Raw genomic sequence first — 16,648 nt, 5'->3', positions numbered from 1 at the left:
ACCAATAAGATGGTGGTGATGATCCAAAACCATCTGTTTTAAAGTTCATTGGTTTATGGGAGGAAGGTTCCTAGTACACTGTTGGCAGCATGTTTCATTGTGCTATTTATCATTGGCCAACTTCAATGCTGTTTCTCAATTAGAAACATTCTTTGTTGTTTTTGTCATGGAAAAAACTCTATACTTTTTCAGAGCCGTCTCGTCATGTGCTTACTTTGGAAAGTTTACGTCACAAAACTTTTTATCAGGAATATTTTTTAAATAAAAAAATAAGATATCACATTTTGAAATATATTTTTTTAAAGAAAAGGCACTTTATTTAAAAGCACAGGCGAAAAATATACATGTATATACTTTCTATTGAAATATATATGTAATACACATCGCAGTGTATCAATGTTCTCACCAATTTTGTTTTTCCAATTGTAAAGGGATAATTGCTAGAATGCTGAACTTCTTTTCTTTACTAAAAAGTTTTGTGTATTATGTATGTCATTTCTTTAGCATGTGCCATGTTTTATTTTTAGCTTCCTGTATAGTATTTATTGAAATGACTCGTATGAAGAAGCAGTACTGAGACCAGAACAAGGCATCCTTTGTGTGGTCTCTGTATGCCACAAGAAGGAAATGTTCTCACGCGATCAATGTTTCTTCCATTAATACAGAACAGTATAATTGTATTTCTGTGAGTTCTTCACCCCTAGTATGTTAACTGGTGTCAGTCTCTTTGGTGTCGCTTATGAGTTTCTAAAATCTTCAGCTGACATTGATTTAATGTTTTTAGTTTTGGTCCAAGATTCAGTCCAATCTGTTCTAGATCAGTGTTAGCACTGATCGGTGTTAGCACACTACTCTCTACTACAAAACTACATCAAGTAACCATATTCAATTTACTGCTAAGCATTATTTTCTGTGACTTACTGTATAAATGTGCTGTGATGAATATAATAAATATAACTTTGACAAAAACTGTGAGTCTGTCTAGTGTCTAGTGCAGATCTGTTGTTACCGACCAATAACAGAAGACACATTTTTATTGTGTGATAGTTAGGGAAGAAACCAGCTTGCAAATAAACAGTGTTTAGAGATCTTTCTCAGGTGGTTGCTTGAGACCGTAGTCCTGGATTGCAGAGTACAGTGGTTCTGAAAAGTATTCACCCCCATGCCTTCTCCAAAAGGTTTTGTGTTACAACATGCAAATCCAATGTTGTAATCCAAAAACTGATTGAATCTGGTGTATTTGCCACTGATCAACACAGAAATGTGCATCTGTAAATAGTTCTAAATGAATTACAAATTTTAAACAGACTGTCTTTAGAAGTCCCGTAATTAGTTGAATGGAGTCCGTCTGTGTGTAATTAAGGTGCTTCATGTGATTTCAGTTAATAAACACCTGTCTCTGTTAGGGCCCACACTTGGTTAATGTAATTCCAAACAAAAACTACATAATGAAGACTAAGGAACATTGAAAGCAAATCCAAAATATGGATCTTCCAAAGCATTAATCAGGTAGGATATATATTTCCAAGGCAATGAATATCCCCCAGAGCACAGTAAAATCCATTATTAAGAACTAGAGAGAATGTGGTACAGCTGTGAATCTGTCTAGAACAGGCCTTCCTCAAAAACCATGAACCAGGGTGAGAAGGGGCACTGGTCAGGGAGACCACCCTGTGGTATCTCAGGAGCCCTGTGGTGTCTCAAGGTGTCACAGTCTTCCATGGCTGGAAAGCTTGTGAAGATATAGAGCAAAATGGATGCAGCAAAGTAAAGAGAAATCCTGCACGAAAACTTTGTGATGTCTGCAACAGACATCTTGCAAGAAGATTCATCTTCAAGCAGGACAATGACTTGAAACATACAGCCAAAGCCACAAAAAATGGGCCGATGTCCTGGAGTGGCACAAAGTCAGGACCTCAATGAAATTGAGAATATCTGGAAAGAGTTGAAAATTGCTGTCCAGTTAAAGCCCCCATTCAAGTTGACAGAAGTAAAGCAATTTTGCAAGCAGAAATGGGAAAAATAATTATTTGTCCAGATGTGCAAAGTATAGATTGAAGGTTTTAATTGCTACCAAGTCCAAGGTGGGTGAATACTTTTGAGAGACACTGTATTTTCTAAAATAAAACATTTGGTATTCATGTTTACTATGAATCAGAAAAAAGGGGATATGGAGGTAAATAAGAAATATTTATTTTGATGGAGAGAAAGCAACTGAATCCACCAGACAGAAAAAGCCTTGAATGGAGTAGGGAGAAAGACGATGTAGCACTCCAGGGTCTTGTAAGCTTATCACAGAATAGCTATCTGGCTATGTAACTCCCATCTGGCGCTGTAATAATCTAATTACCTCCACATTAGACATTGCTAGGATGTCTACCCCAGGAGGTGGGCTAAAGCTGCACCAGCCAAGTCAGGTGTGGGGTCACAGCTGGGTTGTTCCACCTCAAAACGCACAAAAAAGGATTTCAACACCCAACATCTCATATTAGTTATATAGTTACGAACAGATATGATTAGTGAGAATATTTTGCTACTGAAATTACTGATATATTTTGTTTCAAGATAATGTGAGCTCTGAGAAATTATGCTAATCAATATGAGCCAAGATTAACATTTTACATTACAAGGATCGTATATTTTTCAACAACTATAGAACTGGAAAGTGTGAGTGTTGGGACCTGCTGAAATGTAATGAAATGGCTCAGGACCCCACGCTCATCCCCCATAAAATGAAACCCCAGTTTACCCCTCCCATCACCCCAAGTAATTTCCCCCAAGCTGCCTTCATGGTGCCCTCAGTTTCCCTGCATGGCTCAGGGAGTCGCTTCAGCCCCACCTGCCTTCTACCCTTAACTAACCCCTAAACCCTCTCTCAACTTTACCCTATTGGCTTCTAGAAGGTTTCTGCTCTGCCTGGGAATATTGTTTCTTGGCTCATGAAACAACAGAATCTGTATGGCCCTTTTTTGCAATTAACAGAATTCATAACGGGTAAACTGATTCTCAAATTTCACATAAACACACTGTCCAACTGAGAGGGGTTTGATTCCCATTTCCCCCGTGGACAATCCTACATTTTTATTAGGCATGACAGAATAATAATTAAAATGTAAAAGCCCTAAAAGACATTTGTCACGTTTCATGTCAGGCTGAATATTGTTCATTTCCAACCAAAACAGGACCTCTGCTCTGGGGTTTTCTTAGAAGTGGAACACTCCGGAAGATTTTGAAAATCTTTCAACCATAACCCTGTTTTTTCTATCTGTGGGAATAACATGTTGAAACGATGCTCTCCTGCCTCTCGTGATTTTTAAGGGGGTAATATTTACTGCATTTCTTTCGGTTGAGGGTCCCATGCTGACCTTGGTCAGTATAAAGGGGGCAAAAGGTCCGGCCAAGATAACGCTACCTGTTTCTACCCCTGTTTAGACTGAAAATACTGCATTCTGGGAAATCAGCAGGGGCAGGGAGAAGTTTGATTTTGTTTCCTGCTTGCAGAAGAAATGAAAATAAGCCAGTGAGGGTCAGGTCAGGGGATGCTGGGATTTGACTTCCAGCAGTAAAAGACAGGGAATGGGTCAATAGATACACAGGAGATGTCACAGTGTGGTAACTGAATTACAGCAGTACTGGATGTCAAAACTACATGCCTTCAAGCGTATCCTTTTGGAGTTGACAAATAATCTCTAGTTTATAGTCGGGTCACTTCACATGTGATGCATCATCACAACGTCTCCAGCACATTTTACCTGCAAGACAAAAAATAAATATATATATATATATATATATATATATATATCACTTCCCAATGCATCTGCACAAAATAGACATTAGACACACTCATTTCAATCAGACAAGGATCAGTCTTTCAACAACAATTGAAATTATTTCAAGTATCAAAAGCAACATGCACTCTGTCTCATCTGCAGAGATCTATTGCTGTGTGTGTCAGTGTAAGTGTGTATGACGTACATCACTGATGGCTGAGTCTGGGATATCTCTGTTGGCTTCAGAGGGCCGGAAGGGCATTTGGGCTCATGCTGCTGCCGGCTTTGCATTCTTCAACGAATTTCCTAACACAGTGGCATTTTGTAGAGGATGGGGTGGGGGGCGACAGGAAGGAGGACATGTATGAAGAATGGAACATACGTTTGCAGGGGCAGGGAGAAGGGGAGACAGCGATGGAGGGAAAAACCAACATTAAGAAGGAAAGAGGGAGTGATAGAGACAAATAAAACCAGAGAATAACAGAGCAAGAGGGTGAGAGGTACAATAAGGAGAAGCAGACAGAGAAGGAGTGATATATATAGAACAACAGAGAGGGATAGAGAGAGAAAGACAGAGAGGGATAGAGAGAGAAAGCCAGAGAGGGATAGAGAGAGAAAGACAGAGGGATAGAGAGAGAAAGACAGAGAGGGATAGAGAGAGAAAGACAGAGAGGGATAGAGAGAGAAAGACAGAGAGGGATAGAGAGAGAAAGACAGAGAGGGATAGAGAGAGAGGGAAAGACAGAGAGGGATAGAGAGAGAGGGAAAGACAGAGAGGGATAGAGAGAGAGGGAAAGACAGAGAGGGAAAGACAGAGAGGGATAGAGAGAGAGGGAAAGACAGAGAGGGAAAGACAGAGAGGGATAGAGAGAGAGGGAAAGACAGAGAGGGATAGAGAGAGAGGGAAAGACAGAGAGGGATAGAGAGAGAGGGAAAGACAGAGAGGGATAGAGAGAGAGGGAAAGACAGAGAGGGATAGAGAGAGGTTTGAGGTTAGTTTTATGGTCGACGGAGGGCTGTAAATACAGAGGATTTAGATCCAAAACAGAGAACAGGAGAAGAGCTCCTGGTGGGCTCTGCTGGAACAATCAGAACACAGAGGGGAGGAATTCAAAGTGTCAAAGTCTTAAAAACACCAAGGAGAGCGCTCTACCTGGACATGTACAGAAACCTTCTGACCTATTGCTGCGACCTGTTGAGACTTACCTATCAGTGGATCCGACAAGCCTGATCAGACAGTCTCCCCTCAGTTTACTGGCTTGCCTTCTCATTCTTTTCTTTACCTTCTTTTTTAGGGGAGTTGTACCTGGTCTATAGCGGGGAGAGGGGCTATACGTGTCTAAGCCTGGAACGTTACTATTGGAGCATAATCACCCTGCACTCAAATCCTTTCTTCAGCGTATGTTTTTCATACATCGTTCAGTCTGTTGAGACTTAGAGTTGACTTTGTATCTACAGTCATCCATCAGTACTACCATGATGAATATTCACACAGTATCAAAGTGAACACAGGCTCTCTCTGTATAGACGTCAGCTCTGGGCCTCTCATTGGGTCTCCAGCCAAAGATCCTCGTCAACACAGGTCTCTCACATTAGACTGCTTAGCTAGGTGTCAAAGTCTTCTGCCCATTAGCACGTTTATGTTTACTCGGTCCCCAGGCTAACCAAAGACTTACCAGAAGTCATGTTATTTATTCCCAGCCAGACCAAACACTTTCCAATGAAAAGCTAATGCTAGCTTGGTGAGATTGAAGGTAAAGACGGGCCCAGCGGTTGGTCAGAACAGATCTGGGACTGTCTCTCCCATACGGGCTGTGACAGACATCAGGGTTTTGAAAAGCAAATAAGTAAATCAGATATTCAGTGGTTATTGGAAACAGTTATTTAGAAAACAAGGATCGCAGAGCTGAATGTTTGACTATTTCAGGTCAGCCAAGCAGCCAAAGGTAAAACGTTTTTTTTGGTATCGTAAGACTCAGAGGAGGTTCTGGGCTGGGAGCTCTGAATTTTTTTTGGGTATCGTAAGACTCAGAGGAGGTTCTGGGCTGGGAGCTCTGAATTCAAGGTGCTGCTGCCTTCACTATCATCCATTCAATGCAATTCAGTAAAATTCCTCAGGAATATGACATTTTAAGTTATGTGTCCCCTGAAGCAGGGAGCAGTAAGAAGTGTGCTGAAGAGGGTCAGATGAGCAACTGAAGAGTGCATAAATGGCAGTTGCTGGGAGAGTTCCCAGCACTGACTGCAAAGACACAACCCTAATGGCGGAGGAGAGGGAGGAGCCAGTGGCGTGTTCTAACATGATTAATTCATGATGTGACTCAGACCTCGTATTGGCCTCAGGGAAACAAACACATGTGGTGCACATTTTGCGCACAACTTGCTCTCTCTTTCCATTTCTCTGTCTCTCTTTCCTGTCTTTCTCTCCCTTTGTCTGTATCTCCCTATTCCTCTTTTTCACTCTAACCAAATCTCTCAATCTCCCTCTCTCAAAAAAACAGGAGAGATTTTAGACAGATGTGATAGCGGTCCTGGGAGAAGGGCGGTGGGGAATTGGCGGGGGGCTCTGGGTTAGTGAGAGTGCGTGTGAGTGTATGTCTGTGCGTGTGACTTCTGGCTGCCTGGCTGCTGGTCTAAGGTAGTGCTCTGTTCTAAAGTCCAGGAGAGACTATAATCTCAGATTTTCCTGTGGGGAAGAGTGCTAATCCTAGGCCTCAGTCATGGCATGCTGCTTTCCCAGTACATAGCTGTCATTAACTATATTGTAAAGGGAATAAAGAAAATCAGCCAAGTTACACATAAACTCTGACTGATGCCCTTCAACCTGACACTAAATGTATCCTTTTACCTCCAACAACACAAACCTGACTAAACTTGTATTACTCGTATTGTTCAAAACACTTTCTGTAAACGGTCCATCCTGGTTCCTTACCTCCCTCTCCTCAGTCTCTTCTCCAGGCACCTGTATTGACAACAGGCAAGTGGAGCCCCATGAATGCTGCTCTTCACACAACAATCCTGACAGTTGGTGGGCTACTGTAGGCTCTGGGACACATACACATCCAATGTGTTCACTGCCCCTGGCAGTGCTGGTTTGTCTATACCCTCTAGGCATTAAGCCAGTGTTTTCTTCTTCTCTCTCACCAACAGGAATCGCTGGTTTCCTCCTGTCAGACTGGGGCGAACAGCATACCCCTCAGTTCGGCAGTGGCCCCTGTGCTGCCCCCTTTCCAAGGCTCTGCCTGTGCCCTGTGAATTCCCGGGACAAACAGGGCAGTGTGTGTCCAGAGTCGTTACACAGTCCATGTGGGCTGAGTGAGGGAGGGTGGGAGGGAGGGATGGATGGCTTGAGGGAAAGCCATCAACGGCCCCTTCTGTGTTTCGACTGCAACCAGGCATGGAAGGGAAGAGTTCTAGTTTGTTGGTATATGTGTTGTTTTATTTGCCAAATCGAAAGGATAGCTTGTGCTTCTTCTAGCTGGATAAGCGGAATTTTATAAACCTCTGAGATACTAGTAGTCAGTTATTTGGTGGGTTGACATTGGCTGCCTATAAGTCAATTGCTTTGAACAAACAAACAATCCTATGGCCCTGAGTAATACGACTTTGCTCTGTAATAACTGAATAGCATGAGCGTATGCGTGCACATGCGTGCGTATGTGAGCATGTGTGCTTGTCTGGTAGTATCTGCATGCAGGTGCGTGTGCTGTATCCATGTGCTCATAACAGTCTGCCTATGCAGGGGTGTGTGTCTATACTTCACGATAGAAATGTATCATAACCCGGTGATGTCCCCAAGATGAACCCCGGGCCCTGGGTCACAGCTCCAGCTCAGCCCCAGGTGACCCCAGCTGTTGGCTATTCAGGATCGGCCGGGAATCGTGTTAATGTGCTAATCGTTCGTCCCCATATCCACACGCATAGAAAATAGCTTAGAGAGAGAGAATGGACGCTGATGTCACCCCGAAACCATTCCCCTCTCAGATCTCCCATGATGTTTTCATTTCCGACAGATTACTTCAGCAACATTTTGAGCCTCTTCCTATATGGTGGGTAGAGACAGGAAGCAGAGAGACCTGCGAGCCAATGACCCCTGACCTTCAAATAAGAGATTACAGGTGTGCGTAACAAGCCACATGTGGATGGTTATCTTAGTGATGTATTATCGGCTTAAACTATATTTCAACTAACAAAAGAAATGTTTCAATGACAGTTTTTAGCTGAAGTAAGAATATCGCAAATAATGTGCATTAACATGCCTTGCTTGACATGTCACCATTCAAATCTCCTCATTGTAATCTTAAAGGTGTAGAAGCAGTGTCTAGACTTTTTTTCCATGTGGAAGATGACAACTGTCTCAAACCAATTTCCCCACTTCCGACTCGCTCTAGAATATTTCACAGGGATTAAGATTGCAAACTGACTCCCTACACTTCGTCATTCCCCTATAAACAAGAAATAAGTCAATTGTGTAGAACGTTTCCCACCAGCCAATGAAAGAGGGACTTTTCTTGGCCCAGTCTGCCATTGTTTATTCACGTGCTTGTGGAGAAAACTGCCACATCTTTTAGTGACACCGGTGGGAGAGTGGGACGGTGCAGATTTTCCACGTCTATACAGTCCACATTTCAGAAGGCACTTCTGTACACGTCCAAAATGACTTATATGTTGTAAAAACATGGGACCGTCATTTATAGAAGATACTGTATACTATGGACATCTTGTAATTTAACAATGCACCGATCTAGATATTGCTCCTTTAAGGAGACATTGGGGATTATTTATTTCTTTTTATTGGACATTTCAGCTCCAAGCGGGTGCTGTTCGAAACTCTCCCACCTTGCGTAAAACAACACGCACACAGACACACCCACACACACACACACACACACACACACACCCACACAAACAAAATATCTTGATTTAAGCACTGGAAAGGTCAACAGTAAACGTAACCCTGTTGAAGGCTGCAGGTGCTAGCCGTTTCCTGTGAGGAGCGTGTGTATTCTCGTAATAGTTCTAGCATGATTGTTATATTAATAAGAAATAACTTAGTTGAACAAAATGACAGCTGGAATGTTCTCGCGACTCAAACTTCTCTTCACCTCAGCCCCAACCTTTACTGCCAGCATTGTGTGAACGGAGGTCATTAAGCAGTCTTCTAAGAGTGGAAGTGGCTCCTACATTGCTTAGCGTCACTCCAATATCTGATGGGGGATTTCATTGTTTGTAAAAAAAAAAAAAAAAAAGACAAAAACCTGATGTCTGGAGCCTTTCGCTAACCCCTCACTTTCCTCTCTCTTTCTCATAGTTGACCTAGAGTGGACACGCCATACGACCCCTATTCCTCCACAATGGACCTCAGATAGTTCACCTGGCCCTGGTGTCAATAGCCCGTGTCTGACCCCATTTATCCCACAATGTCCCCTTGCATCTCCCATTGTTCAAGATCGAGGCCTGCCCTGTCCAAACGTTTACCAAACGGTTCTCTCTCTGAACTAACCAAACGGAACGCCCGTATGACTGTCGCTGGGTGCCCACACACACACACAAACACATTCACATAATGCTCACTTTGCATTCCTGCATTTGTCCTCCTTTTACAGGGTTCAGAGGTCAGGAGTGGTCTATGTTCTTGTTTGAGGGAACATTTTTGTTGAAAAGGAAAATGAGTGAGAAAGAGAAGATGGGAAAAGTGGGCGTTCCGACCTGAGTGATAGACAAACATTTGTCCACTCCAGGAAGGGAGGGTCTATTGAGGTGCTGTGAGGCCTAGCGCTGGACCATGAGATAGCCTGGAGCTTAGTTTAGTAGAGCGGAGAGAGTCAACAAGATATAATGACTGCAAAGCACCCGAGGAGAAACGCCTCTTTTAGCACCATGGCCAGATGCTTGGAGGACACAGTAACAAGCTAACATACCAACAAGTCATAAACCTTCCAAGGCCTGAGTGTGTCATACCTAACAACATGTAAACAGAGTGAATAGTGTTATTGTAATACACACAGGCACAATTACCCCAAACAAGCCACTCCAGCTTTCACCAGTGCTGCTGGCTGATTTCAATGAAAATCACACAGTCAAAATATACATTGTTTACCAGTGGGTGGGTAAAAGAATGGGCTGGTGGTATAGGCCTACCAAATCATGTAATTTTTACATCCCACTAAGTGGTTGGCCATTTGATTCTAAAAATATCATTGAAGTGAAAGGAAGGTGTTTCTCACACATGGTTTGTTTATCTTTCCCTCAGTATCAATGGTTACATTTGTTCTGATCTGTTCACACCAGGGGTTTCCTATTGGCCTTCCTGAGGTGGCTGGTTTCATGGTTTGAGAAACTGTAGATGGTGTTGGAATGATCTGGGCTTCTGTCCTAGTTCCTATGGTTAGAGAATGAAACTATGGGAAATCATTTTCCTTTTGGATTGTACTGTTATACTGGCACTAAGCTGCACTTAAACCACACTTAAAGTCAGACTTCTAGTCATACATTAACTACTATTGTTTGGGAGTGTGAATATTGCGGTGGTTGTGAAACTAAGATGTCCTCACAAGTATATAAACCCATGGCAAATCTGGGGAAGTGAGGATATTTTGCCTGTCATATTGTAGACTTGGGTTAAGCAAAATATTCGATTTTTAGTGGAATTACATTATTACATTATGTCATCTCAAGTAAAACAAATGTGTGTGACATATTTTTTTTAATGGTCTTGGCTGGATGTTAAAGACACAAGATGCTGTGTTCTATGACAGACTGAGGAGTCAAACTCTGATAAAAGTCTACTAGTGATAAGCCCCCAATATTTACAATAATGAATAAACCAGAGTGTACTCCTGACACAAAACATACAGATTTTAACATATTAAATCTGATAGCATGCAGTCTACATGAGACAAAAGCAAAGAGGCTAGTGAGGTATTGATTGCGGGTGTGGACACCCGCAATCTGTGTGTAGAAATAGGTGCTTGTTTTGATCGTTGATGCACATAAAGAGCTCTGCAATGTTTGAAAACTATTTGAATGTTGACGTTTTTCTAGATTCAAAGAAAGCATGTCAAATGTGTGTGGCAGTGTTTGTGTGATGTCTGACGGGTTGGCTGCGATTAAACAGCAGTCTCTAGGATAGGCTGGAAACCATGTGCCTGTGTTTATGGCCCATGTCCTACTGCTGACCCTGTTCCTTATTAACAGAAAGAACACAACAACATGGAGACCACTCTAAATGGAAAGACGCCAGAGAAATGTGCTTTCAGAGGCCATGTGTCAGTTAGTATGGTGTCAGAAAGCGTTAGCAAGACAGCTGACGTCAGAAGAGTTGCTGCAGCCAACATATTTCTGATGACCAGGCCATACTAGCATCAGATGGGGAGAAGTGCTTTCGTCGCTTAGTCATCACGCACCATTATAATTAATCTTGATTCTCTATTATGCCACGTGGCTTATGAACATCACACACAGGCAAACGTCCCTTTCGGGAGTGGGTGAAAATTCCCGGCGTCCCCGTGGAACACCAGAGTGGTGTGTCATACACACATCAGGCAGGGGAGAGGGAGGAAGGAAGCATACGGAGAAATGAAGAGATTGGAGGAGCATAAAAGGGGAGACAGGTAAAGGAGAAGTGAGGGATTTGTTCTGATCAGTGCTCTACTTGAAGCTTGCTAGAGGAAAGAGAGAGCAAAAAGAACGACAGAGCGAAACACAAACTAAAAATAGAGAGAAAGGGAGGGAGAAAAAGAACACATGAAAATAGGAATGGAGGGGAAAGAGAGTGAGACAGGTTAGAGAGAGTGAGGAAGTGAGGGGGAAAGAGAGAGGAACAGGGAGAGATTAGTTAACCATACCTGAATCAGGAGTAATTAGGGTTCTCCCTAGGATCTCTGACTGATATCAGGAGACAGGAGTGAAAAGGGTTCAGGTTCCAAGGTTCTGCTGACATGGCCTTTCAGTGGCCCAGAACCCACCGCAAAAGAACTGAGGAACAGGAGAACCCTAAAACTACAAACCACAGGCCACATACCCAGATGGTACAACGTGTTCTCTCTCTCCAACGTGTGTGTGAGTGTGCGTGTGTGTGTGTGTGAGTGTGTGTGTGTGTGTGTGTGTGTGAGTGTGTGTACACACATGTAAAATGTTCACACACGTATCCCTTGACATTTTCTTAGTTTTTTTACGGCACAAAGCCTGTGAGAGATCATGTAGTATTCCTATGCATATCCAAATGACTGAATGAATGAATTTCTGTCAACCACATGGCTCAATTTAACTTTGTTTTCCACAGCTCTTTCACCCACATTACTCAGTTTTTGGCTGGATTATAGTGTACTGGACTTTGCGCACCAAAGTCCAGTCCATTACATTTAACACACCTGGAAGACCAATCACTGAATTAATTGACCGAGCTATTTGAACAGCTGAGTGAATGACTGCTGGCTTTCTTTGATATAGACTACATTAAAGATGAAGTACTTACATTACATTATTTACATATTCAGGACATCAGAAAAATAGTCTTAAAATCAGATGTAACACAATGTTGCCCTCTGCTGGGGTCACTTGGAACTTGTACCAAGTACTAGTCCCAGCCCATAAGCAGCAGAAAACACCATAATTGCAGACAAAAGATAACACAGAAGCACCATCCATATACAGGAATGGGCAGTATTTATGATACATGTATTTCAAAATACGTATTTCAAATGCAAAATAGGATTTAGCAATTTGTATTTGATCAGGTTGATGAAAATGGCAAATTCATATTGTGTATCAAAATACTTTTGTATTTGTGTTTTGTATTTTGTAGTTTATATATACTGTAAAATAGAGAAGTCTACATGATGACATCATAAAAATGCTACCTCTGACTGGTACATTCTCAGTAATTTGCCACAGGACAAAAGGTGTAACCACAATATATTAGGCAAGTTATCTCAAAGGACTTTTCCCAGAACAGCTAAAAATAAATTATACCTGTCAGACCTTTGATATGCCTGTTACCAGAAAGATTTGAACAAAATATTGTCCCTGTCCCCGCCAAAGCAAAAGAAAACCATTTTAAAATGTTAAATGATATCTATCCATCACAATGAATTCTTAAGATCGAAATTGAATGTTGAGCCTAACGACTGTGCTTTCTGTGGGAACTGCATTGAAACACTGAACATATCTTTTTTAATTATGATTGTATTGCTCATTTCTAGTTAGAATTGCAAAATGTGCTATACTCCCACAATATTCATATTCTCAATTTTACCCCCCATGATATCAAGTTTGGATTATTTCAAGAAATTAATTATAACAATTTTCTGGTTAATCATTTGATTGTTTTAGCTAAATTCATACACAAATGCAGATTTCTTAAAATGTCCCGTTTAGAAAGAGAGTATTATATTTTTGTATGTTCACTAAGATTTGTTAGAAACCAACCTGCCTTAAAACGTATTGCTGCCTTGCAAACGTTCAACCAAATATGATGTATACAAGCCTATGTTATTTGTGAATATTGTATAGCGTGCTCATTGTTTTATTTATTTTGTATTTATTCATATATTTTGCTTATTTTTTTACCATCTTTATTTGTGTGGCTGGTTATGTAAAGTTCCAAATGTAGATATTGAATATCATTAATGTTTGTATTATGAAAGTATGTTAATGAAGTTTTTTAAAAACTCAGTTCTTTGCCCAGACTTGTTGAGATCAAAACAGAAAATTAATCCACACCCGAAGAAAATCTGATAATGGATGTTTTCAGTTGTTACAGGTACCTGTCAGTTGAATCTAATCTAATCTAAAAAAAAAACAAGGTTATGGTGAGAAACATGTAGGTTGCATTGATTCTAGCTAACTATTTGACCAGAGTTGCAGCCCTCAGTTAACTCTAGCTTGCTATGTAGAGATAGGGTACGAGATTGTACCCTAACTGAAGTAGCTGTTTAGTAGGATCATGATTTTGCATACCATTGCATGAATGACAGCCTGACACAATTTAGTATTATATTCATGATTAACAATCAAATGATTAATTACTTTTTTCTATTAATAACTAGTTGCTATGAGTAAAGGTGCCATCAGTTGATTTCTTATGAATGACTCTTTATCATGAGTCAGTGTTGCTGATACAAAGTAGGCCCTTCATTACCAAACACCAACTAAATTAGGATAAAATTATGAGTCATTAGCAAACTGTTAGTTGCTTTAAAAATAACCTTAATCTGGGTGATCACATGGATATATGAATATTTGATCTGTTAACTCGTTGCATATGTCAGATTTATCACAAGACTTGTTAGGCAGAGGAAAGCTGTAGCTATCAAACATTGTCTACTTAATCAACTGAGTCAGTGTACTGGTGAAGGGATCGAACAAATAGGTTGATAGATGGAAGGTTTACGAAGTGATTTCATTCTCCCTAGTAAAAGTATTTTTAAAATACAAAAATACAGTAGTTTATTTTGATACATGTGGCTGCTGTATTTTGTAGTTTATTTTGATACACTTAAAATGTATGTATTTGGTATCTTATTTTACATGTTGATGTATCTTTGCCTATCTCTGTCCATATATATATATATATATATATATATATATATATATATATATATATATATATATACACATAGCTAAGCTCACTTACCTTTACACACCCAGATGACATACACAGACGCCTGCTCAGGGGGTGCATCATTAAACTTAAGTTCGGTAATTATGTTATGTCTTGTCATGCACCTCCCAGCACACAAGTGGCGTAATGTTTAAGTTTGTGTGGTTTGAAATTTGAATACACGTCTGCTCTGTGGAAAAAAAAATGTGTGGGTGTGTTTTTGTCAAAAGCTACTCAAATACAAATAACCCAAGGCAGTCTGGAAACAGTTATTTGTGTTTACGTTTTAGCAAAACAATGCCGCTGGTAACAACCAAATTACAACAATGTTCCTTTTACAGGTGGCTGGACTTTTAGGAAAGTGAGATTTCCATCAGAGCAAGAAGAGTGAAAAGTGAAAGTATTTAGTCAGCCACCAATTGTGCAAGTTCTCCCACTTAAAAAGATGAGAGAGGCCTGTAATTTTATGAGAGACAAAAATGAGAAAAATAAAAATCCCTAAAAATCACATTGTAGGATTTTTAATGAATTTATTGGTAAATTATGGTGGAAAATAAGTATTTGGGCAATAACAAAAGTGCATCTCAATACTTTGTTATATACCCTTTGTTGGCAATGACAGAGGTCAAACGTTTTCACAAGATTTTCAAACACTGTTGCTGGTATTTTGGCCCATTCCTCCATGCAGATCTCCTCTAGAGCAGTGGTGTTTTGGGGCTGTTGCTGGGCAACATGGACTTTCAACATCCCTCCAAATATTTTCTATGGGGTTGAGATCTGGTGACTGGCTAGGCCACTCCAGGACCTTGAAATGCTTCTTACGAAGCCACTCCTTCATTGCCCGGGCGGTGTGTTTGGGATCATTGTCATGCTGAAATGTTTTCACTCAAAATCTCACAATCCATGGCCCCATTCATTCTTTCCTTTACACGGATCAGTCGTCCTGGTCCCTTTGCTGAAAAACAGCCCCAAAGCATGAAGTTTCCACCCCCATGCTTCACAGTAGGTATGGTGTTCTTTGGATGCAACTCACCATTCTTTCTCCTCCAAACACGGAAAGTTGAGTTTTTACCAAATAGTTCTATTTTGGTTTCATCTAACCATATGACATACATTGTACCAGCTAAATCGCTATTTTACTGTTTGTTGATGTGTGTCTGTTTTTTTAATTTTATTTTAGGATGAGGACAAACCCAACCTACCACTCTGCTTTACCAAAGTCAAATCTGAAGCTCCTGATGGTGACAGTGGAGGCCAGAGTGCTCTACAGCATCTAAAAATGGCATCAGTGAAGGTGGAAGACTGCTGTCAAACACAGGGCCTTAATGCCAACATTAAAGATGAAGTGAAGGAGGAAGAGCTTGAAACTCTTGTGTGTCTTGGTAAGAACATAGCCTGTTTTAGCTGTCTTAGAGTTTCAAATTGGTCACATCTTACTCCTACTCTTATGCATACAAAGAACATCTGTGCATATGCTATTGATTATGCAAAATGATTGACAATCAACTCAATGCCACAGTCAAATAGGGCTTCTTTTCACTACTGTAATTCTGTTTAGATAATCAAGACTTGCCTGATTTGCATCCGCTTTAGTCCCAGTTACATGTATTAGGCTAATTCCTGTTTTAATTATAGAGGCAGTATAGATGTTATTTCTTGATACTACAGGACCTAAACTTTTAATGTTTTTCTTTATTGTAGGGCCACCTGGGGGCCACAAAGAAGAAACAGAGGAGCATAAAATCATACTATTCAAAGGTATATATAAAAACTGTCTCCCACATCGAACATTTAAAGGCATTGTTCCATGTCTGGACAGAGTTCAAACTGTCAAGGATGTTACCTGAAACCCATACTTGCATTTGACGTTTCTTATTCGCACAGACTTTGTTGATCAGTATTATTGTGAAAAATGTACTTATTCGTAGAGTACTGGTGTGGTTGTCTCACCTAGCTAATCTTAGGCTAACTACACTAATGTTGGAATAAACTTTATGATCTTGCAACAATTTTGCAGTCCCATTTCAGTGTTCCCTGGTGATACAATTTAAGAGCAATAGTAATAAAAATATAATGTGAGGACTAGGGCAGAAGTAAACATTTGAGGAGGAAAATACAGAAAGTGCAGCACATTGTCATCAACAATTTTTGTTATGTCATTTAATTAATTAATTGTAATGAATATACAGCATGAATAATAGCGGACGTCAAATCAAACAGCTTGATCCCAAACATATGGAGGACAAATAAAATGGAATAATCTTAAAACAAGGCA

The 16,648-nt window shown here is 40.6% G+C and overlaps 1 long non-coding RNA gene across 1 annotated transcript; it reads right to left on the bottom strand.

Moving 5' to 3' along the window:
- Window positions 1-3,011: 3,011 nt before the first annotated feature.
- Window positions 3,012-4,063, bottom strand: LOC117595626. Its single transcript, XR_004576885.1, has 2 exons — window positions 3,976-4,063; window positions 3,012-3,752 (listed from the first exon to the last, which is right to left on the bottom strand). It is a non-coding gene; the product is annotated as an uncharacterized LOC117595626 (long non-coding RNA).
- Window positions 4,064-16,648: the final 12,585 nt, after the last annotated feature.

Source organism: Esox lucius, chromosome 15 (assembly GCF_011004845.1).
Source record: "Esox lucius isolate fEsoLuc1 chromosome 15, fEsoLuc1.pri, whole genome shotgun sequence".
NCBI classification, from domain to species: domain Eukaryota; kingdom Metazoa; phylum Chordata; class Actinopteri; order Esociformes; family Esocidae; genus Esox; species Esox lucius.
This window is presented reverse-complemented; position numbering and strand designations above follow the sequence as displayed.